Here is a 27,914-nt window from a genome sequence, read left to right as displayed (position 1 = left end):
TGACCTTAAAAACAGGGTGATCCTCCCCAGCTTTCCGTTTCAGCAAATATCGATAGGAACCAAACGTGGTAAGATCATAAAGCTCAGCCAGCTCTGCCATCCCTAAGTCAATCCCCTCCTGCTCGATGATCCTCTCGAAGGTATACAAAACCCTCCAGATCATCGGCATGGCTTGGATATAAGATATGCCGGTCAAGGAAAAGAAGGATTGGGTGAAGGCTGGAAAAGGATACGAATATCCTATGGTAAACGGAGTTGCAGGAAAGGCCACCCAGGTGTCGGAAACAAAATCGCTTAAAGCGGTGGAAGTGAATGACTTGAAGATAGCATCCGCCCGAAAACAGTGACGGATCCTATCAACATGAGCATCGGTGAAGCAGCATCTCTCGGTAGGAGAGTCTTTAATGATCCCTTGGCTTTTCAGGGGACTGCTCTTCTTGTGATCCTTGTGAGGGGAATTTCGGAGCAACATACTCATGGCAGAATAAAAATAGGGGAGTAGAAAAACAGAGAAAGAGAAGAGAAGAGAATACCTGATCGATCTTCGGTAGAGATTATAAAGGGAGTATATCTTGAATTTAAATGCAGATTGATCCTAACCCTATCTCCTATTTATAATCATGATTTGCAGGGATGTCACTTCAGTGACGTAAAGGTTGCAACGGCTAGTCCGGTTATAACGGCTAGTTATCCGAGTCGCCCGTTGCAGATAAGATCAAAGCAAAATATAACTCGTTAATTTACAATAAACTCCTTATATTTTGGGGGCAATTGTTAGGGCTGGATTTTTGAGATACATGATCCTTACATGTGATCCTAACCAATGATCCTTGTTTCTTTAGCAGATAGTGATCCTCAGCAGGACTTCAGGATCAGGATCATGGACCATCCCAGGATCCTCATGCTAACAGTTACCTTCATTGAATTAAATGTTGTTTTGCAGGAACATCTAGCAGGATCCGCTCTTAGCATCACAATCAAAGGACGCGTCTTTACAATTATAGCATGTGCTTAATCGGAGATGGACGTTGCAAAGGATATGGAAACTTGGCATGATTTAAGGGCGACAATTTAGGCTAGATTTGCTTTTATTTCTAAAGGGGTAATGAGCTGATTATTAGTCTTTTTACCTAAAATAGGTCACCTACACTTGTATATATAGACACTCTTCCCCATTCGGAAGAACACACAACACAATTCTCACACACTTAGACACTCGAAACTATAGTGATCCTTGTACTCAGCTCATTATCATCCGAAGTTGTAACCATATTTTGATATATTGAAGTTGGTGATCGGTAGTTGCCATCACCCGAGGTTTTTTATGCCGGAGATCATACATTGATCAAGGGCTTTTTCCTCGTATAAATCATTGTGTCTTTGCATATTACATACTAAAGTGATCCTTTACTCTTTCAATAAACCAAGCATCATACCCCGTTTACATAGAGTTTGGTTGCATTATCCTTGTGTGATTTTTGACCAAAACACCTCCCAGGTTCAAGGATCCTCCTTTGTTCCAGGATAATCCCAGGTTCAAGGATCCTCCTTTGTTCCAGGATCATCCCAGGTTCAAGGATCCTCCTTTGTTCCAGGGTCATCCCAGGTTCAAGGATCCTCCTTTATTCAAGGATCATCCCAGGTTCAAGGATCCTCCTTTGTTCCAGGATCATCCCAGGTTCAAGGAAACTCCTTTGTTCCAGGATCATCCCAGTTTCAAGGATCCTTCCAGATGCCGGGATCCTTAAGGAGTTTGCAATCAGGAAGTTCAGATATCCATCAGGGGGACTTTATCCCAATGCAGACCATTGCTTCTACTGGCCCTTCGATCATTCCAGAGTCTCAACAATATAGGTTCACATCCAGAGTTACTAATTTGAACCCGGTGGGAGGTAACACTTTTAATAATTCTCTTACTACTAACCATGGATTCATGCAGGATACAGGTATCAATCATGCCATCGCCAGAGAATTGCAAAAGTTGAAGGACATGATATCAAGTGTCCCAGGAGTGGTCAAACCTATCCCGGAGATTGTAGATGGGAGCCATAAGATATCTCGTTTTACACCACCAATCTGTGATGCTGAGATACCCAAGAGGTTCCACGTGCCAACCATTAAGTTGTATGATGGTTCAACGGATCCTGAAGAACACATAGCACAATACAGTGAGAGGATGGAGATCAATCCAATCCTAGAAAGGTTAAAGGAAGCATGTCTGTGCAAGGGATTTGGATCCACTCTTACTGGATCAGCTCTCAAATGGCTGCTAAGTCTTCCCCCTACTCTATTACCTCATTTGCTAATCTAGTTAACCTATTTAATAATCAGTTTTCTTGTAGTAGAAAATTCGAACGTTTAACTAGTGATTTATATAGGATAACCCAAGGTCATAATGAATCATTAAGGGATTATATCACTAATTTAGTAAAGAATCCTTAGACATTCCTAACCTGGATATAGCCGCGGCTGTTGAGGCCTTTAAAATGGGATTGCTTAGGGATTCATTGTTCTATGATGATCTTGTTATGACACCTTGCAGGAACCTAGATGAGGTAAGAACCCGGGCACTTAGGTTCATCCGGCTAGAGGATGATAAGAGGATCCAGGAGAGATTAGCAGGATCCTCAAAACAAGAAAAACAAGGATCCTCGTTCAAGAACAACAAGTTCAGATCCTATAACAAATCTGATAACCAGAATGTGCATGCTGTTGATCAAGAAGAGGATGATGAGGATTATCCTCCAATTTCTGAATATTGTTTTTCTGTTGATAACAATGAACTAATCCTTGCGATGCAGAATTTAGGTGATAAAGCTAGATGGCCCAGGAAAAATGACAGACCAGCTGCAACTAAAGATAAATCAAAGTGGTGTGCATACCATGAAGATTTTGGGCATCTCACAGAAGAATGCATTGCACTGAGAAAAGAAATTGGATACTTGTTAAGGAAGGGGCACCTGAAAGAATTATTGGGTAGAAAAAAGTCAAGGACTCAGGATCCTGAAAGGATCCCTGAGAAAGCTCCGGCCCCTCCAGCAGATGCACAAGTAATAAACTTTATTTCTGGAGGATCAGACATTTGTGGCACATCACTACAAGAAAATGAAGCAAATGCAACTCTGGTAAAGTGTTACATTAGACCTTTTAAAGGTTACATTAGGCCTAATGCAACCTTTTAACAAAAGCTGCGTTAGGCGAAGTTGCATTAGACCTAATGCAACTTTTTTGTTAGATAATGCAACTTTTTTTGAAAAGGTTGCATTTAGTATTCAAATGCAACTTTTTTATAATGCAACCTTTTTTACAAGCTAGTGCAACTTTTTTACTTTTAAATGCAACCTTTGATGCGCGAAATGCAACCTTTGCTACACTAAAAGAAACTTTTGTTTCACTCAAATGCAACCTTTTTTTACATCAAATGCAACACTTTTAAAGATTTTGGTTATAACAATTGCAACCTTTTTTACAACCAAATACAACTCAATAGCATCATTGTTTAAAGTACTAAAATTTGTATTATTATCTCAGTTACACCAATAGAATAATAAGAAAAATACAAAAGATACCCTTATATATATTAGCATATGTCCAAACTCAATATTACAATGTAATCAAAATAAAAATAAAGGGGCCAATTACAATGGAAAAGGCAATAAAAATAAGGAATAGGTTGCTGGGTTTGATAATAAAACCTTCCAAACAGCCTTGTGATGCTACTGATTTGTGGGTTTTTTTCTATACTTGGAGCAGTATGAAATATTATATATGCCTGATGTTATTTTACATGAACAATTTGGCAGTTTGGTTGCCGGTTGTATTGTCCATTGAGCTATATGTCCTTCCATAAGTCCTCGGGCAGCTTGTGAACAAGAGATTCTTCATTGACTTCCTGTTTTCTTTTGTTCATAGAGTGTCACACCTTCCTTCAAATCTTCAGGAAGCATCTTGTGGGACATCCATACCTCTACATCCCTCCTTTTTACCCTCATTTCTACTCTTAATGTCATTGAGTAAAGATATCTATGTTGCACCAACCAAAACAATCAAAATAAAATATGTGCATATATAGTTAAATAACACAATGTGTATGCAAGATATACAAACATTTCCCACTTACATGTTGCCTAGAAGAAGAAACTAGAATAATACCTGTCCAAGAATCCCATAAGTAGGTACTTGTCTTGAGGTTTTGACCAAGCGAGCTAACTGATTGAAAAATAATAAAATGCTTACTACCAGAGTTATTTAATATGGTTGAAGAGGTTTGCAACTTGTATTAAAAAATGCATAATCCCCCATACGGTTTTGACCACAGTATGAAGACATTATATCACAATTCATGTTATCCTTGCATGTAGCAAGCCAGCAGTCATCAGCACTATCTACATAGAACAGGCACCAGAAGAATCAAATCACCTGAAACATCCACAAATATGTGCACCAACTAATACTTTGTCACCAAAAAGTATAAATAATTCATTTACTTACCAATTGTTTATATGCTACATGAAAGCAGTTCTAGCTCAGTAAATATGCTAAAAGTCCTAGTCACCGGTCTATATATATATTAATTAAATCATCCGAACAAGTAATCGGATATTGTTTAAACGTCTCAAACTTAAAAATTTCCTTTGTAACTAGAGAACCCGGTCCCTTTCTGGTTGGTGTGGTGATCAGTATTGTTGTCACCTGCCTAGAATATAATGTAATTCATCATAGCAAAACTAATATTGATTGTTCTATCTCCACAATATACAGGTAATAAAGCATTCCAAACAGACAAACAACAGTTACTATAATACCAATTGACAATATGTCGTTGATAAAGTAAGAGCACAACAGTTAATATAAAAATAGTTATCAATCAACTCACCTTTTCCAAACACTCTTGAAAAAGGAGAAATAGATCCAGCAGAACTCAAGGATTAGTCATATGAATCACAGGTAGGGGTGCAAACGAGTAGAGCTTAAGCTAGCTCAAGCCCAAGCCCAAGCTTTGCTTCGAGTTTTAGCCAACTTGTGACTGCTAAAAGAAGTGGAATATAGAAGATACCATGTCTGGCTTGACCAATTGAAATGCTAAAATAAAAAAGGAAACAGGTCAAAAGTGCCCAAAGTGTAGTTTTAGGGCATAAAACCTCCAAAATAAGTTTATTCAAATAGTTGAAGTATAATTGGTATAATATAACTTTTATAGGTTACTAAAAACTTTAAAATTATTTTTGAACAACAGTGTTGCGGCCAACCTGGATTTTACAAAAGTTACCCGTTTTGACCCCTTACCAACCTCTTTATCTTAAAAAATTCTGAAACTAAAGTTTTCCTCTTAAAAATAAACCTCGTGATTCTTTAAGATGTTAATCCCATTTCAACTTCCCTTCATCTTTGCGAATATATGAACAAGGAAATAAGACATATGAACTAGTCTTTTATAACAGAACTAGAGAATAAGACGGAGTGAAATCGAACAGGATGTCAAATAAAATAAAACATAGACTAAGGAAATAAGGGCCAAGATATGGATTTGATGATAATAATCATCAGCTCAATTAGTTTCATAAAAGTAAGGGGAAAAATTATGGTAGAATGACGGAAGAAACACCCGCATTAAGAAATATTTTCGGTCATGTTCTCGTTTAGTGAGTCATCACACAAACAGAAAATGCATCATTCTCTTATCGCTTAGGACATTTTCTAACTTAGGAGTTAAGATTTAATCCTTCTTTCTTTAATTCATAAAATTTTAGGTCTTCACGCAAAATCTAATACTGCAAATGCATCAACCCAAACAGTTCTTTTTCCCATTCCATCAAAGATTAGTGTGAACTGTCAAGTCAGATTAAATATCTAGGTCACCTAGCAAGAATTGAGGAGACCAACAGGGTTGTGATAACGTATGATAGTTTTTCTATTTGATCTTCCTTTCGTCTAAGGGTCATTTAAATAAAGATAATATGGATCTAATACATCATTTAACATGAAAAACTCACCAGCATTTGACTTTTCACACTGAAATATCCATCCTTATCAGCAATAGAAGTAGGCTTTGAAGCTCCAACAGCCATAATAGCCCCCTACAACAAATAGACATGTTAATAAGACTAAATCTAACTTGGAAAGAAAAATGTTTTGAAAAAAATCACACTATTTGTTAATACATGCCTGCCCAGGTGGTAGAATAGCATCAAAGCGATCCACTCCAAACATTCCTAAGTTGGAGAGAGTGAAAGTCCCTGGCATCCAGAACCACATAATTCAATACCATTTTGTCCACAAGTTTTTGTAATGAAACAAGATCCAAATTTCTAATTTAACTTGGTTGTTACCTGAGTTGTATACATGGGGCTGTAGCTGCTGAGATCGTGCTTTCTCCACAAGCTCCTTCCATCAGAGCGCATTACGCAATTTAAAACCAAGTTTGTCAGCTTAAACAAGCCTACTGTTTATATATTTATAATTTATATATAAAATATGTATTTAAACAATAATATTTGTTTATTATAAAATTATGAAAAAAAATTAATAAATTATATATTAAATAATAATTATAATAACTAATTTATAAATAATAAACAAGCCGAGCCCTAGCCGAACTCGAGCTTGAAAAACTACCAACGACCCAAGCTGGCGATGAAGGGGTTTACCCGCCCCAACCAATGCCCCACTCCCTGCAGTCTAAGGAAAGTTATTAAAAAGAAGCCACTATGCTAACTAATGAGTAATGAAACTGAATACTAGACAGATTATTAATTTTAATAGTAACCCCACAATACACTCATCACCTTATGTTTCTTTTACATCTGCAGAAAATACATCCTATGTATAAAATTATGAGAATAATAAACATACAAAAATTGTTGGACTCGAATGAAAGGGTAGGTGAATCGTACAACTTTCACAATACAATAAAATCACTTAAGTTATAAAAGGTAGCAAAATTACAACAACAAACAACATAAAATTGGGAACAAACATGGCATTCAAATTAGCAATAAGAATATCAACGCGACTAAAAATTAAGGGGGTTTTTGATGATCCTAGTAAATGTGTAGAAACGAGTAAAGTCTTACAAAATTTGGACCAGGCTGGCAAATCGTAAAGGGGCAAGGGCACTGGGACGTCGGATTGCAGCAGCATACGGTGGTCAACAGTCAGCGATGGTGGTGAAGTCGACAAAGGGAGATAGAGAGAGAACGCCGGTGGTGGTGGCTCCCATTGGTGCGATAGTTATGTGCTCCATTAACCTTGGTGGAGATCTGCATAGAGGGAAAATGGATTAGCAATTCTAGAGAGGGAAATTGATTTAGGGTATAGGAGGGAAATTTTGGGGGAGAGGGAAGTTGGAGATTTGTAATTTGGTAGTGACCGGGTAATAGCACAAAAAAACTTGAATTTGGGGTATTTTCTTTTAGGGATGTGAGGAAAATAAAATTTATATTTCGTTTTTTATATATTAAACATTAGGGTATATGGAGTGGGGTGCCGCAAAGTGTGGCAAACTTAGTTTGCCAATTGGTAACACCACCGCCAACATAGTTTGCCACTCAAAAGTTTGCCAAATCGGTGTAGGCTTGCCGAAGTGGTGAAGGGAGGGTATGAGAGAGAGGGTAGTGTGGGGTGGGATCCATTCCAATCTCAACCAATCATACCTTTTTTTTAATAGTTTACCACTTCACCAAATGTCTAACCATTGCTAACACTTCTGAGCATAGCTTACCACTTTGACATGACACACTCTCATTGGTTGATTATTATTAAAATCAATTTGGGGGCAAGCTAAAGTTAACGTTGTTATTATTATTATTATTATTATTATTATCATAATCATTATATATACTTATATATATTATATATCATAATATAATGTATATTGTATGAATTAATATTATATATTAAAATGTATATTGTATGAAATAATGTGTTTTTAAGCTTTAAATTCACTGTTTATATTAGTTTGATTTTTCTTAACTAATTTGCGTTTGTGATGTATTTAGTTTTTCTTTCGATCAGTATATATTTGTTGGAAAAGGATTTGTATTGAGTATTTTTTAGTATCGTAAGTTGTATAACATTTGTCGGTATGGTACTGGTAGCGTGACAAACCGAACGAATACCGACCCGACATCGGTTTTGGTAATAGTATTTTCGAAATCGATACCGGTATTTTAGTATATGACTTTTGATCGATGTAAATCATACAGGTTTAATATCCTTTTGGAAGCGACTTTATTTTTTGAATTTTTATCTTTCATTTGCTATACAAAATGTATTTAACTTCCAACAATACAACATTTAAAATAAGAGTTTCATTTAACTTCTAACAATGCAACCTTTTAAAATTAGAGTTGCATTTAAATTTTCACAATGCAACCTTTATAACAAAAGTTACAATTTCAATAAAATTTGCAACCTTTTAAGAAAAAAGTTGCAATTTTTAGTAAAAATTGCAACTTTTAAATAACAAGGTTGCATTAGATCTTCTAATGCAACCTTTATGTTAAATGATGTTGCATTAGAGACAAATGCAACTCATTTGAAAAGGGTTGCTTCTAAAAAGTTGCCTTAGACCTATTTTCTAGTAGTGCATCCTTCTCAGCAGCTAAAAGGCATGCAAAGGAAACCAAAATGGATAATGGAGATAGACCCATCCGAACATCCAGTGTCTCCGAAGGAAAATTCATAACTTTTGATGAGGATGATCGTGTTGACATTCAGGATCCTCTTCACGATGGTTTGGTTATCACTCTTTTTATTTCTAACCATTTTGTCCGTAGGATCCTTATAGACGGAGGAAGCTCTGTGAACATTATCCAGCTTGATGTTCTAAAGAAGATGGGTATTCCCGAATCATATATCATACCGAGATCCTCTGTGCTCGTGGGATTCAGTGGCGAGACTAAGAATACCCTGGGGGACATTAAACTCCCAATATACATCGAAGGCCTACATTCTTATCAAAAATTCTGTGTTATTGACTGTTTATCTTGTTGTAATGTTATCCTTGGCAGGCCTTGGATACACGATATGAAGGCAGTCCCATCCACCTACCATCAATGTGTGAAGCTCCCTAGTCCTTGGGGAATAGTGAAGATTGATAGTGATCAGCAGGAGGCTAAGAACTGCTACACTTCATCGATGAAACCAGCCTCAAAGTCAAGGGAACAATAGCAATCAAAGTATCCTCCAAGGGATGTCTTGGAGGCAAGAGAGCAGGATGTAGTAGAAATCCTCATGGATCCTGGTGATCCTGAATCCAAAATCTATATCGGATCAGGGATCCTTGGCAAAATGAAAGAAGACCTCATATCCTTCCTCAAAAGGAGGAAAACTACCTTTGCATGGAAACATGAGGATATGACAGGTATATCTAAAGATATCATCACTCACAAACCTGGCATTGACAGGTCATTCAAACCAATCCATCAGAAAAGGAGGAAGTTTGCACCAGAAAGAAATGCCATTATCCAAGAAGAGGTAGAGAAATTGCTCCGAGCAGGTATGATTAGAGAGGTCAAGTATCCAAGATGGTTGGCCAATGTGGTTGTTGCTCAAAAGAAAAATGGAAAGTGGAGGGTATGTGTCGATTTCACATATTTAAATAAGGCATGTCCCAAGGATCCTTTCCCATTACCCCACATTGACTCCATGGTGGATGCAACGGCGGGTCATGAACTGTTGACTTTTATGGATGTTTCATCTGGATTTCAACAAATTCAGATGGAACCATCTGATCAAGAGGATACGGCCTTTATGACTCCAACCGGTAATATTGTTATATTGCTATGCCATTTGGACTAAGGAATGCAGGTGCAACTTATCAAAGGCTGGTGAATATGATGTTCAAGGATCAGATTGGACAAACTATGGAGGTTTACATAGATGATATGGTGGTAAAATCCATAAAAGCTGAGGATCACCTAAGGGACTTGGAGGAAGCATTCGATATCCTTGACAAATATAACATGAAACTCAATCCTTCAAAATGTCACTTTGGTGTTAAAGCAGGTAAATTCTTAGGGTATATGGTGACAAAGAGAGGCATTGAAGCCAGCCCAGAACAAATCAAAGATTTAGTGAATATCAAATCTCCTGCCAATGCTAAGGATGTTCAGAGGCTAACAGGCAGGATCGCAGCTTTGGACAGATTTATATCCAAATCCTTAGAGAAATGCAAGGAATTCTATGATATCCTAAGGAAGAACAAGAAATTTGAGTGGACTGAGAAGCATGAAAGTGCCTTAAGAGCTCTCAAGGATTACCTATCCTCAGCCCCGGCCTTGATGAAACCAGAAAAAGGAGATGTGCTATCCTTATATCTTGCAGTATCCTTAAAAGCAGTAAGTGCAGTCCTTGTTAAGGATCACGAAGGTACACAACATCCTGTCTATTATGTAAGTAAGAGTTTACTTGATGCTGAATCCAGGTATTCACACCTTGAAAAGCTTATCCTCGCTTTAATTATGGCATCCACTAAATTAAGACATTATTTTGAAACTCATGTTATTATTGTTAAAACTAATTTTCCAATTAAGAATGTCCTCAGGAAACCTGAAATGTCAGGAAGGATGGCTAAGTGGGCAGTGAAGCTTAGTGCATATGATATAAGATATGAGCCTAGGACAGCCATTAAATCCCAAGCGTTAGCTGACTTTGTGGCTGATTTCAGTAGTGATTTGCAAAAGGAAGCTGAGTTAGAAGTCCAGCAGCTAGAGGAGACCAAGGATCCTTGGATACTCTATAGTGATGGATCCTCAAATGTCAAAGGAACAGGGCTTGGAATACTACTAAAATCGCCACAGGGGGACATAATACCCCACTCTATAGCTTGTGAGTTCCAAACCACTAACAATGAGGCTGAGTATGAAGCCTTGATAGCTGGTTTGCAAGTTGCTAAGCATATGGGGATCAGGCATCTTGAGGTACATGTAGATTCATTGTTAATCACTAATCACTTTAATGGATCCTATGATGTTAAAGGTGAAAAGCTAACCAAATATTTGGAGATAGTCAAAGAATTGGCACTCTCTTTTGTTTCCTTTAGTTTGACACAGGTACCAAGGGCGAAAATACAGAAGCTGATGCATTGGCTAATCTAGGATCATCTTTGAATATCCCGTAGGATATAAGTATCCCCATTATCCATATCCTGGCTCCTGCCATCGAGGATCATGTGGCCATGGAAATAGGAGAGGATTCTGCAATTATCCCTAGTGAGGATACTCGATCTCATTCAGGATCAGGATCATGGATCCTGCCAATCATGAGATACTTACAACATGGAGAGATTCCTACAGGAGAAAATCCTAGAGCTTTCAAAATTAAGGTATCTCAATTCACAATTTTAAATAATGTATTGTATAAGCGATCTCTTGCAGGACCATATTTAGGATGCATTGAGAATCCTGAAATCCAAGAAGTTTTAAAAGACTTCCACGAAGGAGATTGTGGAAACCACACTAGGGGCAGGGCATTATTCTCAAGGATCCTGAGGACACGATACTATTGGCCAACTATGAAAAGAGATGCTGTGGAATATGCTAAGAAGTGTGATCCTTATCAGAGACACAGCAATATCCTTCATCAGCCGGCTGAATTTTTGCATCCCATATCCTCCTCTTGGCCATTTATGAGATGGGGTATGGATATAGTTGGTAAGCTCCCTAAGGCACCTGGTGGAAAAGTGTTCATGCTTGCTATGACTGATTACTTCTCCAAGTGGATAGAGGCTGAAGCTTTTGCCCAAGTCAGAGAAAAGGAAGTTATATCCTTCATTAAAAGAAATATTATTACTAGATTTGGTATCCCTTCTGAAATTATATGTGATAATGGTTCCCAATTTATTGGGGGCAGAACTACTAACTTTTGTGACAGTTGGGGGATTAAGATGATAACATCAACACCAGTCCACCCACAAGCTAATGGTCAGGCAGAATCATCCAACAAGATCATCATCAACAATTTGAAGAAGAAGCTTGGATCCAAAAAAGGGAAATGGGCAGAAGAACTACCTTATGTGCTTTGGGCTGATAGGACGACCCCCAAGAATGCTACAAGCCAGACTCCATTCTCTTTGGTATTTGGGGCAGAATCAGTGATCCCTACAGAAATGGTGGTTCCAACTGCTAGAACAAGTATCCGTGATCCTGTGGAAAATGATGAGAACTTGGTTCAAGACCTGGATACTATTGAAGAAATCAGGGATCTGGCTAGGATAAGGATGGCCGGTTATCAACAAAGAATGGCTGGTGCTTACAACAAAAATGTTAGGATCAGGAAGTTTCAAATTGGTGATATGGTGTTAAGGAAAGCATTTTAGAATACCACCAATCCTGCTGATGGAAAATTGGCACCAAAATGGGAAGGCCCTTATTTGATTGAAGCTGAGGCAGGAAAGGGGGCATATCGATTGCTGACCATGGAAGGTGATTTGCTACCAAGAGCCTGGAATGCTGTCCACTTAAAGAAATATTTCATGTGAATAGGATCCTCATAGATCAGATGATCCTTACATCATGAGTATCCTTGAAGGATCCTTAAAGCACCGATGATCCATACTTTGGTAACATCCTAATCTCAAACTATTTCATTCTCTTACTTTCTCACCTAAGGATAAGGATCATGTATCCTTTATCCACTTCTCACGTGATTCTAAGTTTTGAAAGTTCAGGTATCCTTAGCAAAATGTTGGTTATCAACAGAAGCAACCAGTCACTTGGGTTTGACCCCAGTTATTTGGGCTTGAACCCAGTTCCGCCTGTAGCGCATGATGATCCTGGTACAGTTCATGGCAGTGGGACCAGTACTCGCTTTAGGGGCTGATAATTCCATTGTACTGGCTATACCTAGGATCCTACGTATAATGGTAGACGTACCATACATCCGTTCCTAAGGTTTCTAAAGTTTTCACGTTAGCCAAGGTTTTGGCATTTTCATGCCACTAAGTTTGGATAGTCGCCAGTTAGGGCCATACTCCAGTTTACAAACGATCCTTGGGCTTGTCCCCAGTTATCCTTGGGCTTGTCCCCAGTTGCTAACTTTTATCTTATATTGGCTTAGTCCCAAGTTATGTTCTATTTCAGGTCTTTGAAGTTAAACAACCAAGGATCCTTTGTGACAACCCTCACAAAACCAGGTATCCGTACGACTTAATTAACTATTAATTGTTGCCTAATTACTGTGCTTAACTGAGATTTCTGATAAACTGCTACTTGATTGTTGATACATGTACATATCTGCATCATACCTTGATTTTTCCGTCACTACATTACTTATTTACTGAACTTTAGTGACAAACATGATGCACAAAAGCACAGTAGCATTTGAACGGATAGCCTATTGAACATGCTGATATAGCCAGCATCAGGCAGACACTGCCTCTAAAGGCCTGTATGAGCCAGAAATATTTTACTGCACCCATAGTGTGTGTAAGGATACAAGGGTTGTATAATTGCGTCTCTAAGAATAAGATTTAGAGATTGGATGTGCCTAAAACATACTTTAAACACAAAACACGGCATTTTTATCAACATACTAGCTTCTAGCTAATTAATAAAGTGCCAAAATATGAGGAATTATTCCTGACACTTTGCAGAATAAATTGTGTCGCTAAAAATATTATTTACAACGCTTAAAGGATTACTTAAGCACTTTAACGGATTACTATCCGACCGAACAACCGGACTATACCCGGAACATAAAAATATTGCTAGAAATATTATTGGTATTTTTCTGAGCCAGTTAGGGTCCCTGATTACCCTAACACCCGCTTTATAACGCATTAAACAACTAACGGGGTTAATCCCTAAAGTTAACCGACTTAACCAAACTGAACCTTAACTGAACAATCGAGATCGAACCGGATGGCATTCCCCCTCAATGGAATCGGCCAACTAGGTGGGACCAAGGGAGTACAACTTTGAATATTATATTAGATTTCGTGGATATCTAGACGACTTGAAACCGTTGGACGATAGCACTAAATTTCTCTATAAATACACACACACCACACAAACTCACACATACCAACACCCACACATTCTCTCCCTCTTGCCCCCTCCCTCTCGGCCGAACATACCCACCACCATCCACCATACTTTCGGTTCGTGTCTTGCCATTCCGAGCATATACTAGTGTCGGGGATCACGTATAAGGAAGCCGGAAGCAAACGGAAGTTGAAGGACCTCGCTCACTTGCTTTTATCCACGCCATTTTCGCCAAAGATCTTCCCTAGCCCCGAGCTAGAGGTATAACATTTAAAACTTGTTCTTGAACGTATCTAAAGTGGTTAAAAGGATTTTTAACGGTTAAAAGTCGGTAACCCATCTTTTGAATCTTTAAAGTCTACAAAAACTCGAATATCGTTGGATAAAAGGTCATGTCTTGTGTAAATGTCGTAGTATTTGAATATGTTGATTTTTGAGGCCCGATCTACGTTGTGGTGGCTCTTATCATCGTTTAACCCGACTTTGTTAAGATCCCGAATCTTGACATACACTTGTTTCTTTTGTACAAGGGTTAAAAGGTGAAACTCCACCACACGGGAAGCATGAACTTGTGTAAAAGTGTTTTAACATGTAAAATGGTATTTAAAACGAGCCGATCTACGTATGTACAAGTGGTATATTCGTAGAACCGGGTGTCGAGAAAATCATGTTTTTTAAAAGTTGGATAACATGCTAACAAAGATGATTTTTATAAACTACAAGTGTATAGAAACTTGTGAAACGAAAGATCTGACAAAATAACAATTTTTATAAAAATTGTCGGGAAGTTGTAAAGGATGATTTGTTCTAAAAACGGGGTTTTTACAAGACTAAACTATTACATATATAGATCCACTAAATATAACGAGATCTACACAATAGTTTTAGAAAAACTACAAGTTCATGTAATATTGTGATTTTACATACTAGTCTACAAGTTTGAAGTGTTGAAACTTATGTAATATGTTGGAAATTGATTGGTTGATTTAAAAGAAATTGTTGGAATGATTTTGTAAAAGAAAATGATACGCTTGAAAGCGTGGCCACCTCCAGTTACAGGGGAAACTCTGGCGAAATTTTCTAAAAACCTAACACTTAGAATTATTTACAAGTGTTAGAACTATTTTGAAATGTTTTCAAAATATATTTCGCCATGACTTTATTTATTAAATAATCGGAGGTGGGATTTTCATAAAAACTAAACGTGGTAAATATTTATTCGATAAATATATTTTTCACCACACTGTTTATGATTATTTTGTGAAAATGTATAAATATTATTTTTAGAGTAAAAATAATATTTACTAACTTTGTCGAACCCAAAATAATACAAACGCTTATACGACAAACATATAAGTTACAATGGTAATTACTATTACCACTTAATCGCCAAAACGTAACTTACACTTTATCCGGAAATATTCATAAATGCGAATATTGTCAACGTATTATTTTGGAAAGTATTATGTAAAAAGAAAATATATTATTTTTGAGAAAAATAATTATACTTTGGAATGAGAAATAAAATATATTAAGTGAGACTTAATATTATAAACGCACATGTATTAATTCCCCCATCCTTGGGAAGGAGATTTTCTACCAAGTATATACACGGAACGGTTGTCTAACCGTTTCCCGAAAAATTAAACTATAAAGCTAAAGCACGGCCATCCGTCTAATAGAATTAGCACATGTAGGTCGTTGCGCAGCAGTTGGATATTTGGATTACTTGGTATTGTGACGCACTCACTGTGAGTTCATGTCCCCCTTTTCTCTTAACTGTTTTCAGTTTTATAAACTGCGGGGGTGAAATACATGTTACTATGATTATGAATACTTGATACATGGTATGGTTAGCGTAAGGAGGTTTGTTACTCAGATCATGTGAGTGAGTAGGCACAACTTGAGGCCATTAATCCTCGTAGTAGGACCGAGGGACAGGAGCGGTAGATCTATCTGGGTGTAGCGAGCCCAGCCCCAGATCCAGCATAACGGACCTCGGGGTGACTTAGTGCCCGACGCATAAATCCGCTAGGTTTGAGTCATCCCTACTTGCACTTCACACATATCAATGGCCTTGCAAACCATTGGTTATCTCTTTTTTTCCTTATTTGCTACATACCAGGTTTTTGATAAAGATAAAGGTTTGTTTACGCACTTTCGCATGAACTCGCTCAACATTATTGTTGATTTTTCAACTTACATGTATTTCAGGAAACTAACGATCTGGCGCGGTATGGCTTGTTTTCCGCTGCATTAGGCCCGAGGTCATCCAGGGTTCGAGGCTTGTGACTCTTTCCTGGACAAGTCACAGTCCTTGAATCATGTTTATGTTAAGTTTGCATTTGTAATGTTTAGACAAGTTGTGGTTGTTGGGTGTTTAACCCATTAAGACAATGTTTTACTATTTTACTTTTAATGGATGATCTTGCATATTTTTAATTCATATAGCTTGTTATGATTAAGCTATGGTATTAAGAAGTCACACCAAATTAACCACGCTTCCGCAAAGCCAGGGTGTGACAGCTTGGTATCAGAGCTCTGATCATAGCGAACTAGGATTCTTTCTCGAGTCTAGACTATGATCACTAGGGCTCTCACGAAAACATTTTTCTGCATACCACTTAAGTCCAGATCCAAAACCTTTTTATAAACAAATGTTGAGCATATTTTATTTATTATTTTTAGGCTCAGTCTGGGAGGCTGAGGCTCGGTCTGGGAGACTGAGGCTCGGTCTGGGAGGCCGAGGCTCGATCTAATGGATCGAGGTAGTTGGCTAGTGGGACTAGGGAGTCAGTCTGGGAGGCTGGGAGAATTTGCTAGTGGGACTAGGGAGTCAGTCTGGGAGGCTGGGAAAGTTTGCTAGTGGGACTAGGGAGTCAGTCTGGGAGGCTGGGAAAAGTTGGCTAGTGGGACTAGGAAGGACAGTCTGGGAGGCTGGGAGGCTAGTGGGACTAGGAGGATTATGTGATTATTATTTGGTAACTTATGTGATTACCTGATTTACTGATTATTTGTGCATACTTGTGATTGTGTTACAGACACATGGATACATCAGGCACCGGAGACTCAGATACCACTGGACCTCTACCCATAGTGTCGGATGACATTGTGTCATCGGAGCGTGAGGTGCATACCTCAGACTACACGAGCACGGATGATGATGACTTCCAGCTGTTCGCTCTACCCGACGACATTGATGAGCATACTGATGACTCCTTGCCCTTCGCTTTACCCGAGGGTGCCTATGAGCCTATTGATGGCGATCCTGCTGAGTATCTTCCCCTTGTTGTGATTCCAGCTCCGATTCCTCTTGCTTCATACCCCGCACACGAGCTATTACCAGACGCCGAGGCTGACGGCGACATTGATCTCTACGAGGACGAGCCTTTTGAGGACGAGGATCCTGATGCAGCCCCTTTACCCGCTGGCGGACTCTTGATGATTGCTGATGCCCCAGCTGGAGACTCGCCCGTCCACTCACCAGTCCCAGACTCTTTTGAGTCTGTGGCATCTGCTCCGTCTCACGAGGTGAGCATTCAGCATTTTGTTCATGACTCGGACCCTGATCAGGCATCTTCTGCCGCCCCCATTCCGAGCCTTGTATTTGAGCACGACGATATTAAGGATTCCGATCCCGTTTTTCCTCCAGGATTTGATCCTGACCGCGACATTGAGTATATTCCTATGGACCATCATATGGAGGACCCTGTTGATCCTGTCGATCCTATCGATCCCTTTGATCCAGAGTTTGATTTTGACATGGCTTTTGACGACCCGGAGCCTGCCGTAGCCCCAGAGCAGGCAGCTGCTATCGATCCTGTGCATGAGCATGACTTGGTACATGCTGACATTCCTGTCGAGCCCGTTTTGGCTGACCCGCCAGTTGGCGATCTTCCCATTGATGATGTCCCTTTGTTAGTTGCTGATCATGCTGTTGATCCTTTTGTTGACCCACCTTTGATTGCTGACGTCCCTGTTGACCATCATATTGATCATGTTGATCCTGTCATTGCTCCTTTTGATCCTGTACCCATTGAGCCTGAGCACGCTCTATTTGCAGAGCATATGGATCCACCCGATGAGGAGGCTCAGCACGGTTGGATACCGGCTGACGAGGATGTTCCACCGCTTCCACCACATCACACTGAGGCACATCATACTGATTTTTCATTTCAGATCCCACCGTTTGTACCTCCAGCAGGGCCTGAAGAGGGCTCTTCAGCCCACCCCTTTGGGCACATACCGATGCCTATGCCTTTCGTGCCTCAGATGACACCTGTTCCATCTTCTGTTCATGTAGCACCATTCGATCCCACCAGCATGGCACTGCTTTGGTCATCTTCCTCACCGATGCCACCCACTGATCCATATCATCCATTTCATATGGGACATACCATTGAGGACGTCTTGATGTCCTTTGTCCATCAGCATGATTCCCATACACAGCGACTCCAGGAGCTCGAGAGAGCTCAGCTATCTTTTGGTCCACATCTTGGTCAGACATCTTCATCTTTTCAGCCTGTCCGATCATTACCTCCTGACTATGCTGCCCGACTTACGACCTTGGAGCAGCAGATTGCATCTGTTATTCGCACTCAGCAGGCGATGGAGGAGGACTGGCTTCATTTACGCCGCTTACTTTACGCTCACTTTCCCCCTCCTCCACCCCCATCCGCATAGGGCTCATTGGTACCATAGTGGTAGGCGATGGTGAGACGACCGCGATTGTGACTGCACAGCCTTTTGGAGACCATCTGACGATACTGATTTTTGTTGATATTTGTTGATGTACTGGATGTATGTGACACTGATGTGAAATTGTTTTTGACGGGGGTGATGTAGCCCCTATTTGATTTGTGATTGTATGATACAGCGACGTACTGATACCCTTACCACATTATGGTCTCGATATATATAACAATCGCCGTATTCTCACCATATCTGATTCACTTGATTGCTTATTTATGTTTTGGGACATGGGATGTTGTATGTATGATATTTGCAACATGGGATGTTGGGACATGGGATGTTGTATGTATGATATTTGCAACATGGGATGTTGGGACATGGGATGTTGTATGTATGATATTTGCAACATGGGATGTTGGGACATGGGATGTTGTGTGTATGATATTTGTGACATGGGATGTTGGGACATGGGATGTTGTGTGTGATATATTGATAACATGAGATGTTATATGCTATTACTATTACTATATACGTATGTTTATTATGGCCTGACCAACGTGCACATCTTTAGAAGATGGCGCCACGACGACAACCTCAGCCGATGCCTACTACTCAGGACGAATTACAGCAAGTTATTGCTGCCGCCATTGCTCAATATGCTGCCTCGCAAGGAGGACCAAGCGGAAGTAGCTCGAACATCAACGGCAACCAAAATCCTCCTCATGGTAACCCTAAGTCATTAAGACATACCATGGCCTAAATGGATTCCTTTAGCAGATGCTAATGCCGTTCCTATGATGTAATGTATGTGCAGGGTGCACCTACAAACAATTCTTGGACTGTAAGCCCATAAACTTCAACGGCACAGGTGGTGCTGTTGCTTTCGTCCGCTGGGCAGAGAAAACCGAGTCCGTACTTCGCATGAGCAAGTGCGCTGTGGATCAGCAAGTCACCTACATCTCAGGGCTATTTGTGGATGGAGCCCTATCCTGGTGGAATCTACAGGTCCAGACCCTTGGAGAAGCTGCAGCTTACGCACTGACCTGGACAGAGTTGAAAGAGCTTATGCGCAAGAAGTACTGTTCTCGTGCTGAAATTCAGAGGTTAGAGACCGAATTCTGGCACCTAAAGATGGAAGGTTCCAAGATAGCTGAGTATGTCCAGAGGTTCCACGATTTGTCGCACGTGGTACCCTACATGGTTACACCGGAGTTCAAGAGGATTGAACGCTTCATCTGGAGATTGGCTCCTCAAATAATCAGCATGGTGACTTCTTCCAAACCTGCAACCATCACAGAAGCCATTGATCTGAGTGTGGCTCTCACCGAAGAGGTGATTCGGTTGAACAAGTTTGATGGGGTTGAGCCCAAGAAGAAGGAGACTCATGTGGAGTCATCTGGTGGTAATAAGCGAAAGTTTTCGAGTTTCAAGCAAAGCACCGGGATGGTGGTTAAGAAGGGAGAATCGAATGCGCCAGCTCAAGATACGGCTAGTGGTAAAAAGAAAGGGAAGGGATACATGGGTGCACACCCCAAGTGCAACTCATGCCAAAAACATCACTCTGGTCGTTGCAGCCTGAGAGTTTGTGAATCATGTGGGAAGACTGGTCATACGAAGGATTTCTGTTGGGCTAGTGCTGGCCGGGGAGGCCAGGGAGGAAATGGAAATAGGAATAACCGTGGTGGTAATGGGAACCGCCCACAAGGAAACCTGGGAGGTGATGGAAACCGTGCCAATAATGCTAACCAAGCAGGCACCATGAATCGGAACCAGGGAAACCATCAAGCTGGAAACAATGGTGGAAACGAGCAGAGGCCCGGATGTTTTAATTGTGGAGATCAAGAGCATTTCAAGAGGAATTGCCCAGAATTAAACCAGGCACGCAGAAGAGTGTTTAACATGGAAGCCAGGGAAGCGCGCCAGGATCCCAAGGTTGTCACTGGTACGTTCCCTGTAAACCAACACTATGCATCCGTTTTGTTTGATACTGGTGCCGATTACAGCTTTGTATCGTTAGAATTTAGAAACATGCTTGGTTTAGCCGCTAGTAAGTTAGATATTCCTTACTCGATCGAATTAGCGAATGGGAAGTTAGTAGAAGCTAACGAAGTGATTCGAGGTTGCGTAATCGAACTGGGAGAGCGTGAGTTTGCTCTCGATCTACTACCAGTCCAGTTGGGAAGCTTCGATGTGGTAGTAGGGATGGATTGGTTGTCGAGTAACAAGGCAGAGATAGTTTGTCACGAGAAGATTGTTCGTATCCCGACCGATGATGGTGAGACCATTGTTGTTCATGGGGAGAAGCGTGAGCCGCCGTTAAGGATGATTACCTGCCTGAAAGCAAGGAAGTGTTTGAGGAAAGGATGTGTTGCTTTTCTAGCACACATTGTGGATAAGAAGGCTGCTGAGCCGAAGATCGAAGACATCCCTGTCGTGAGGAAATACCCAGAAGTCTTTCCAGAAGACTTGCCTGGCTTGCCACCTCAAAGGCAAGTGGAGTTTCGCATCGACTTAGTTCCAGGCGCTGCGCCTGTGGCTAAGGCACCCTACAGACTTGCTCCATCTGAGATGCAAGAACTGTCGACACAACTTCAAGAGTTGTTAGACAAGGGTTTTATCCGACCAAGCTTCTCGCCTTGGGGAGCTCCAGTTTTGTTTGTGAAGAAGAAGGACGGTAGTTTTCGGATGTGCATTGACTACAGAGAGTTGAACAAGCTGACAATCAAGAATAGGTATCCCCTGCCAAGAATCGATGATCTGTTCGACCAACTTCAAGGTTCAAGCTTCTATTCAAAGATCGATCTTCGATCCGGATACCATCAGCTACGGATACAGGAGGAGAGTATCCCGAAGACAGCTTTCAGAACTCGATATGGGCACTACGAGTTTCTCGTTATGCCGTTTGGTTTGACAAACGCACCTGCAGTGTTCATGGATTTGATGAACCGAGTTTGTAAGCCATACTTGGATAAGTTCGTGATTGTATTCATCGACGACATCTTGATTTATTCGAAGACAAAGGCTGAGCACGAGCAGCATCTTAGAGCCATTCTGGAGCTACTAAAGAAGGAACAATTGTACGCCAAGTTCTCTAAGTGTGAGTTTTGGCTACGTGAGGTGCAATTCCTTGGGCACGTGGTGAATGGAGATGGAATCCACGTGGATCCAACCAAGATCGAGGCGATCAAAGATTGGGAAACGCCAAAGACGCCAACTGAGATTCGGCAATTCTTGGGTTTGGCTGGCTATTATCGAAGGTTCATCGAGAACTTTTCAAAGATCGCTCAACCGTTGACACTCCTCACGCAGAAAGATAAGAAGTTTGATTGGGGAATCAAACAGGATGAAGCGTTTCGGACATTGAAGGATAAGCTTTGCAACGCGCCGATCTTAGCTCTACCGGAAGGTACCGACGATTTTGTGGTATACTGTGACGCATCGCGTCAAGGATTGGGTTGTGTGTTGATGCAACGTCAGAAGGTTATCGCCTACGCATCACGCCAACTGAAGGTGCACGAAAAGAACTATACCACTCATGATTTGGAGCTAGGCGCAGTGGTTTTTGCCTTGAAGATCTGGAGACACTACCTTTACGGTACGAAGTGTACGATCTTCACAGATCACAAGAGCCTCCAGCATATATTCAACCAGAAGGAGTTGAATATGAGGCAAAGGCGATGGGTCGAGTTGTTGAACGATTACGACTGCGAGATCAAGTATCATCCAGGGAAGGCGAATGTGGTCGCTGATGCCCTAAGTCGTAAAGAGAGAATCAAGCCCATAAGGGTTAGGGCTATGGAGATGATAATTCAAACCGACCTTACCTCGCGCGTTCGTGCAGCACAGAAGGAAGCTCTCAAGGAGGGAAACCTTGAGGCAGAGTATCTCCGTGGGATGGAGAAGTTATTGATGCCAAACAGGGAAGGAACATTGTGTTTTGAGAAAAGGATTTGGGTTCCTCTGTTTGGTGGTTTAAGAGAGGTTATCTTTGATGAAGCTCACAAGTCGCGGTACTCTATCCACCCTGGAGCGGATAAGATGTACCAGGATCTTAAAGATTATTACTGGTGGCCTAGGATGAAAGGCGATGTTGCCATTTACGTGAGCAAATGTTTAACTTGCGCCAAAGTTAAGGCGGAATACCAGAAGCCTTCGGGACTTCTGCAGCAACCAAAAATTCCCCAGTGGAAGTGGGAAGAAATCTCCATGGATTTTATTACAAAGTTGCCAAGAACGCCAAAAGGCCATGACACTATCTGGGTGATAGTGGATCGCTTAACGAAGTCAGCACACTTCTTACCTATCCGCGAGAAGGATAACACAAGCAAGTTGGCTGAAATCTACATGAGAGAGATTGTTACACGCCATGGAGTACCTCTCTCGATTATTTCTGATAGAGATGGGAGGTTCGTATCGAGGATATGGCAAACCTTCCAGGAAGCTTTCGGCTCAAAGCTGAATATGAGCACAGCTTTTCACCCGCAGACCGACGGCCAAAGTGAGCGGACGATTCAGACGTTGGAGGACATGCTGAGAGCATGTGTGATGGATTTAGGCGGTAGCTGGGATAAGCATTTACCCCTGGTTGAATTTTCTTACAACAACAGCTACCACACCAGTATTGGTGCCGCGCCATTCGAAGCGTTATATGGGCGCAAGTGCAGGTCGCCGCTCTGTTGGTCTGACGCAGGTGATAGACAATTGGTAGGTCCCGATGTAGTTCAGGAAACTACAGATAAGATTGCGCAAATCCGAGATCGCATTAGTGCGGCTCGTGACCGTCAGAAGACCTACGCAGATCTGAAAAGGAAACCTCAGGAGTTTGAGGTTGGGGATATGGTTTTGTTGAAGGTATCACCCTGGAAGGGTGTGACACGATTTGGGAAACGTGGGAAGTTGAATCTGCGCTACATTGGTCCTTTCAAGGTTTTGGAAAGAATTGGGACCGTAGCATACAAGTTGGAACTACCTGCCGAACTGAATAATGTTCACGATACATTTCATGTATCCAATCTGAAGAGAAGTCCAACTCAAGTTAACGTTGCCATTCCTACCGACGAAATTCATGTTGACGACACGCTCCACTTCATTGAAGAACCTGTTGAGGTCACAGATTGGAAGGTTAACAAGACCCGCCGGAGCAGTGTCAAGCTCGTCAAAGTTCGTTGGAATGCTAGACATGGTCCAGAGTTCACCTGGGAGCGTGAAGACCGAATGAAGGAGAAATACCCCCACTTATTTCCTGAGAACCCTGCTTCTACAAGCAGAATTTAAAATTTCGGGACGAAATTTATTTAACGGGGGGAGAATGTGACAGCCCTCACAAAACCAGGTATCTGTACGACTTAATTAACTATTAATTGTTGCCTAATTACTGTGCTTAACTGAGATTTCTGATAAACTGCTACTTGATTGTTGATACATGTACATATCTGCATCATACCTTGATTTTTCCGTCACTACATTACTTATTTACTGAACTTTAGTGACAAACATGATGCACAAAAGCACAGTAGCATTTGAACGGATAACCTATTGAACATGCTGATATAGCCAGCATCAGGCAGACACTGCCTCTAAAGGCCTGTATGAGCCAGAAATATTTTACTGCACCCATAGTGTGTGTAAGGATACAAGGGTTGTATAATTGCGTCTCTAAGAATAAGATTTAGAGATTGGATGTGCCTAAAACATACTTTAAACACAAAACACGGCATTTTTATCAACATACTAGCTTCTAGCTAATTAATAAAGTGCCAAAATATGAGGAATTATTCCTGACACTTTGCAGAATAAATTGTGTCGCTAAAAATATTATTTACAACGCTTAAAGGATTACTTAAGCACTTTAACGGATTACTATCCGACCGAACAACCGGACTATACCCGGAACATAAAAATACTGCCAGAAATATTATTGGTATTTTTCTGAGCCAGTTAGGGTCCCTGATTACCCTAACACCCGCTTTATAACGCATTAAACAACTAACGGGGTTAATCCCTAAAGTTAACCGACTTAACCAAACTGAACCTTAACTGAACAATCGAGATCGAACCGGATGGCATTCCCCCTCAATGGAATCGGCCAACTAGGTGGGACCAAGGGAGTACAACTTTGAATATTATATTAGATTTCGTGGATATCTAGACGACTTGAAACCGTTGGACGATAGCACTAAATTTCTCTATAAATACACACACACCACACAAACACACACACACCAACACCCACACTTTCTCTCCCTCTTGCCCCCTCCCTCTCGGCCGAACATACCCACCACCATCCACCATACTTTCGGTTTGTGTCTTGCCATTCCGAGCATATACTAGTGTCGGGGATCACGTATAAGGAAGCCGGAAGCAAACGGAAGTTGAAGGACCTCGCTCACTTGCTTTTATCCACGCCATTTTCGCCAAAGATCTTCCCTAGCCCCGAGCTAGAGGTATAACATTTAAAACTTGTTCTTGAACGTATCTAAAGTGGTTAAAAGGATTTTTAACGGTTAAAAGTCGGTAACCCATCTTTTGAATCTTTAAAGTCTACAAAAACTCGAATGTCGTTGGATAAAAGGTCATGTCTTGTGTAAATGTCGTAGTATTTGAATATGTTGATTGTTGAGGCCCGATCTACGTTGTGGTGGCTCTTATCATCGTTTAACCCAACTTTGTTAAGATCCCGAATCTTGACATACACTTGTTTCTTTTGTACAAGGGTTAAAAGGTGAAACTCCACCACACGGGAAGCATGAACTTGTGTAAAAGTGTTTTAACATGTAAAATGGTATTTAAAACGAGCCGATCTACGTATGTACAAGTGGTATATTCGTAGAACCGGGTGTCGAGAAAATCATGTTTTATAAAAGTTGGATAACATGCTAACAAAGATGATTTTTATAAACTACAAGTGTATAGAAACTTGTGAAACGAAAGATCCGACAAAATAACAATTTTTATAAAAATTGTCGGGAAGTTGTAAAGGATGATTTGTTCTAAAAACGGGGTTTTTACAAGACTAAACTATTACATATATAGATCCACTAAATATAACGAGATCTACACAATAGTTTTATAAAAACTACAAGTTCATGTAATATTGTGATTTTACGTACTAGTCTACAAGTTTGAAGTGTTGAAACTTATGTAATATGTTGGAAATTGATTGGTTGATTTAAAAGAAATTGTTGGAATGATTTTGTAAAAGAAAATGATACGCTTGAAAGCGTGGCCACCTCCAGTTACAGGGGAAACTCTGGCGAAATTTTCTAAAACCTAACACTTAGAATTATTTACAAGTGTTAGAACTATTTTGAAATGTTTTCAAAATATATTTCGCCATGACTTTATTTATTAAATAATCGGAGGTGAGATTTTCATAAAAACTAAACGTGGTAAATATTTATTCGATAAATATATTTTTCACCACACTGTTTATGATTATTTTGTGAAAATGTATAAATATTATTTTTAGAGTAAAAATAATATTTACTAACTTTGTCGAACCCAAAATAATACAAACGCTTATACGACAAACATATAAGTTACAATGGTAATTACTATTACCACTTAATCGCCAAAACGTAACTTACACTTTATCCGGAAATATTCATAAATGCGAATATTGTCAACGTATTATTTTGGAAAGTATTATGTAAAAAGAAAATATATTATTTTTGAGAAAAATAATTATATTTTGGAATGAGAAATAAAATATATTAAGTGAGACTTAATATTATAAACGCACATGTATTAATTCCCCCATCCTTGGGAAGGAGATTTTCTACCAAGTATATACACGGAACGGTTGTCTAACCGTTTCCCAAAAAATTAAACTATAAAGCTAAAGCACGGCCATCCGTCTAATAGAATTAGCACATGTAGGTCGTTGCGCAGCAGTTGGATATTTGGATTACTTGGTATTGTGACGCACTCACTGTGAGTTCATGTCCCCCTTTTCTCTTAACTGTTTTCAGTTTTATAAACTGCGGGGGTGAAATACATGTTACTATGATTATGAATACTTGATACATGGTATGGTTAGCGTAAGGAGGTTTGTTACTCAGATCATGTGAGTGAGTAGGCACAACTTGAGGCCATTAATCCTCGTAGTAGGACCGAGGGACAGGAGCGGTAGATCTATCTGGGTGTAGCGAGCCCAGCCCCAGGTCCAGCATAACGGACCTCGGGGTGACTTAGTGCCCGACGCATAAATCCGCTAGGTTTGAGTCATCCCTACTTGCACTTCACACATATCAATGGCCTTGCAAACCATTGGTGATCTCTTTTTTTCCTTATTTGCTACATACCAGGTTTTTGATAAAGATAAAGGTTTGTTTACGCACTTTCGCATGAACTCGCTCAACATTATTGTTGATTTTTCAACTTACATGTATTTCAGGAAACTAACGATCTGGCGCGGTATGGCTTGTTTTCCGCTGCATTAGGCCCGAGGTCATCCAGGGTTCGAGGCTTGTGACTCTTTCCTGGACAAGTCACAGTCCTTGAATCATGTTTATGTTAAGTTTGCATTTGTAATGTTTAGACAAGTTGTGGTTGTTGGGTGTTTAACCCATTAAGACAATGTTTTACTATTTTACTTTTAATGGATGATCTTGCATATTTTTAATTCATATAGCTTGTTATGATTAAGCTATGGTATTAAGAAGTCACACCAAATTAACCACGCTTCCGCAAAGCCAGGGTGTGACATCCTTGATCCTTACTTCTCTGTAAGGTTTGTCTTATAGTTATCCTGGTTATGGTATTAAAGGTTAGGATCCTAACTTGGATCCTCAGGTATGATCCTTAACTATTTTAATTTTGTTCATTGTTTATTTGAATAACCCTTGTATTTTGACAACTAAACTTGTGATCCTTAAAATATACTACTTTTTGGGATTTTTCAACTATAGGATATTTGATCCTGGATCATATCCTAAATATTTTCTATCTTACTTATCCAAGATTTCTTATTTAGACAAGTATACATCAAAACAATTGAAAATTAAAAAGACAAACAAGGATAACAACACAAGACAAGCCAAAAAAGTTTATAGTTATTTTATTAACAAAGATTAAACCACCAAAAGTTGTCAAGATTGCCAACCCACGTTTCTACCAGCAAAACGTGGCCCGTCCACATGGGTTGGCAACGGGTGTCCATTGTTTGTGCGGTCATAACATGCAGGAAATTAAAAGGCGGCAGGATCACAATGGCTTCATCCCCCAAACAGAGGATCC

General features: G+C 40.2%; 2 long non-coding RNA genes across 5 annotated transcripts; both read right to left on the bottom strand.

Annotated features, from left to right (window-relative positions):
- Positions 1 to 3,571: 3,571 nt before the first annotated feature.
- Positions 3,572 to 6,081, bottom strand: LOC110923212. 4 transcript variants are annotated; one of them, XR_004886613.1, is made up of 5 exons: positions 5,994 to 6,081; positions 4,877 to 5,082; positions 4,305 to 4,419; positions 4,121 to 4,209; positions 3,572 to 4,023 (listed from the first exon to the last, which is right to left on the bottom strand). It is a non-coding gene; the product is annotated as an uncharacterized LOC110923212 (long non-coding RNA). The 4 variants fall into 4 exon arrangements; XR_002583839.2 differs by having other exon boundaries at positions 4,121 to 4,419; XR_004886612.1 differs by having other exon boundaries at positions 4,153 to 4,419.
- An 83-nt stretch (positions 6,082 to 6,164) lies between these two features.
- LOC110923213 lies at positions 6,165 to 7,409 on the bottom strand. The gene is made up of 3 exons (XR_002583840.2): positions 7,074 to 7,409; positions 6,330 to 6,384; positions 6,165 to 6,236 (listed from the first exon to the last, which is right to left on the bottom strand). It is a non-coding gene; the product is annotated as an uncharacterized LOC110923213 (long non-coding RNA).
- Between the last annotated feature and the right edge of the window lie 20,505 nt (positions 7,410 to 27,914).

This window comes from Helianthus annuus, chromosome 17 (assembly GCF_002127325.2).
Source record: "Helianthus annuus cultivar XRQ/B chromosome 17, HanXRQr2.0-SUNRISE, whole genome shotgun sequence".
NCBI classification, from domain to species: Eukaryota; Viridiplantae; Streptophyta; class Magnoliopsida; order Asterales; family Asteraceae; genus Helianthus; species Helianthus annuus.
This window is presented reverse-complemented; position numbering and strand designations above follow the sequence as displayed.